Genomic DNA, 2,937 nt, shown 5'->3' with positions numbered 1-2,937 from the left:
TAAATCTATTAGCAATTATAATGGTTGTCATCAGCAATGAAAGTATTAGTCAAATGTTATCGAACAATGACAAAAAAAATTTACCGTAATTTTCGGACCATAAGTCGCTCCGGAGTATAAATTGCACCAGCCATAGAATGCACAATAAAGCGAAAACAAAACAAAACATATAAGTCGCACCGGAGTATAAATTGCACTTTTGACCGGGCATGCGTAAAAGCCATAATAGTTTTTCAAACCTTCTGTGTCACTCCAAATCATTAAATCCTTCAAACTCTTCATCCTCCGTGTCACTTACAAACAAAGCCGCTAATGATGCCGGTAGTATGTGGGGCCCTTCGTCATCTTCGTCATGCCGTGATCGAATCCTTTGCCCTTTATGTAAACAACCGGCACGGGTGACGTCACTTTGCAGTTCAAATGACAGTAATCCCTTGCTACATCGCGGTTCGTAAATCGCTCCTGAGTATAAGTCAGACCTTGTTATGTTGTTAATTTAACGAAATATAGACTGTTTTTTACCTTGCCCACTGGAGGAGGGAGACAGGACACTTTGGGGTTTTTTTTGCACAAGATTACGCGCGCTTGCGTGTAAATACCGTTCTGACCTGTGCGTCATGGATAACTGAAACAGGTTGTTCCAGCTGTTGTTGTCACAAAGGACTATCATACCTCAATAAATGTTTTGAATTTGATGAGATTGTTGTATGGCATACAATAATCCCATCAAATGTATGCCCTTTTTTTTCTTTTAAATTTTTTTAATACATATTAACGTCATCCCGCGGGCCAGACAGAATAGATGGCGGACCAGAATTGGCCCGCGGGCCCCTATTTGCTGACCACTGGCCTACGAGGAGGAGGGGGAGGGGAATGAGGAGAAGAAGACGGAAGTAGTGATTGGAATTTCAGTTCTTTTAGGTGAACTGAAACCTTAGAATCAGTTCACTCAAAAGATTCGTTCAAACAAATCATTCAACGAATCCTGTGTTTTGAATGAAGACGGACACAGGGAAGGATTTTCAATTTGCCTGAGGCAGAGAGAGCCGGGAAGGCTGAGTCCCTCTTCAGCAGCAGTCTGAAGATAAGCCATGCCACAGCTCTGCAGGACAGCAATGTTTGCACAAACAAGTGAAACTTGCCTTGTTACTTGTTGGCTTAAACTGCAGTCCTGTGAGGAGCATTGTTTTATCAAATAAACACTTGGGATATTCCTCATTGCGCTCTCAATTACAGTGGAGACGCGGCATTGTGCATCAATTTGGAGAGCACCAGAGTTCAGGAAGACAGGTTTGAATTTTTCTCCCAGCAGTTCTGCCCTCTGTGAGTATACCTGTGGGTTCACACCCTGTGTTGTGATGGTTTTCACCAGGAGGATAATTAACATCATGCATGCTTCTCTGACAGCATCTGCACGACTGGGACACTGGAGCTGGTATGCCCTTTCAGTACACCCTGATACAGGAAGATATGGCCAGACATGACCTGCGTGAAGCTGGCCCCCCCACCCCACGCAAAATTTAAGGAAAATAGTCTGTTTCAGTCCAATGTCTTTGATACTGTCACTGTGAGGTGCACTGTATTTCAACATCTGCAATGAAAAAATGGGATTTTTGTCACCTAATGCCAAATCATTTTTCTCTTGCTTTGCCTTGCACAGGGTGGGCAAATTTGGCTGGTGGCTTGGATCAGAGTCTCCGAAGTCCATCAGTTTATTTGCCTGTGATGCTCACCATACATGTGGTTCCATCCTGCCCTCACAAAGTTCCTTGGCTACCTGCACACTCAACTCTCCAGATAGAAACCGCTTTGAGCTACCAGTGTGTAGGGAGTCATCACTGTTCTTAATGAAACAGTTCAATATTATTGGGTTGTTAATTTCAGACTCTCTGCCACAATTAATGTTGAGAAGGCGATGACACTCCTTGCAGTATCCTCAGTAACCATCAATATAATTATTTGAGACTGAAGAGGGAGCAACGGCAATGTGGACATGTTCTATCAGGGTAGACAATCTCTGTACAATATGATGCTCATATATGTACAATTCTTTTATCATTTTATGCAAACATATTTGCTCAATCAGAACACAAATACAACACACACGCACACACTGGGGGGTGTCGCCCGCCACACTCGGGTACGAACCGGTTATGTGACAAGTTCCCGCCCCAGGTATAAAATGGTCATGTGACAAGTTCCCGCCTTTCCGGACAGTATAAAACAAGCTGACCTGGAGACAGAAGTTGTTGTTTCATCTGCTGCCGTGCCTTGTGTATTGACCGCCATTAAACAACCCAAGATCTTGCCAATAAAGAACCAACTCCAAACTCCACACCTTTGCTTTCCTGGCTCAACAACGGACATCCCGCACAACAAGACCAATGGATAGACCTTGGCTCTTTTAAAAACAAATGTGCAAGGAATTTTCCAGATGTGTTCATTTATGATGTGGGTCCAGGTGCCAGGCTTCAAAATTGTATATTCTCTTTTTTGGGTTCGACAGTTCTTATCTTCGTATACAGCCTTTTCCGGAATAAATTCCATCCACTTGTCAAAAGGAATATGAAGCTGAAATTAAATGTGGTGTTTTTATTTCTATGTCAGGTGAAAAATTGTTAGAATAAAATACATGACAGGGGGTTAATGAAGATGCATGATTGTAATCATGAAAAATTGCAATGGCACAAACAAATGGTTAATTAACGATCTATGGAGCAAGGATTTGACATCTCCAAAAAATTAATTAATATTAAATAAATGACAAATTGAATGATTCACTGAGCGCAAACTAATTTTTTTGCGGCACAATCGGTACCATTTGGGGTCCATTTGGAGTTAAATGGGGGCTGAGTGACGACAAATGAAACTTTTTGCAGCACAAACGAAACACAAACTAACCGTACCATTTTGGGTCCATTTGGAGAAAAATGGGGG

The 2,937-nt window shown here is 42.2% G+C and overlaps 1 protein-coding gene across 1 annotated transcript in view; it reads left to right on the top strand.

Moving 5' to 3' along the window:
- The window catches only part of coq9 (coenzyme Q9 homolog (S. cerevisiae)), a 19,525-nt gene extending 16,854 nt beyond the window's left edge, over positions 1-2,671 (top strand). The window contains exons 10-11 of the transcript XR_015066477.1: positions 1,237-1,323; positions 1,408-2,671. The gene's annotated coding sequence lies outside the window, so the exon portion shown is untranslated. The remainder of the gene's footprint in view (positions 1-1,236; positions 1,324-1,407) is intronic.
- The last annotated feature ends 266 nt before the right edge of the window (positions 2,672-2,937 follow it).

Source organism: Syngnathus leptorhynchus, chromosome 6 (assembly GCF_054491065.1).
Source record: "Syngnathus leptorhynchus isolate UIUO chromosome 6, UIUO_Slep, whole genome shotgun sequence".
NCBI classification, from domain to species: Eukaryota; Metazoa; Chordata; class Actinopteri; order Syngnathiformes; family Syngnathidae; genus Syngnathus; species Syngnathus leptorhynchus.
This window is presented reverse-complemented; position numbering and strand designations above follow the sequence as displayed.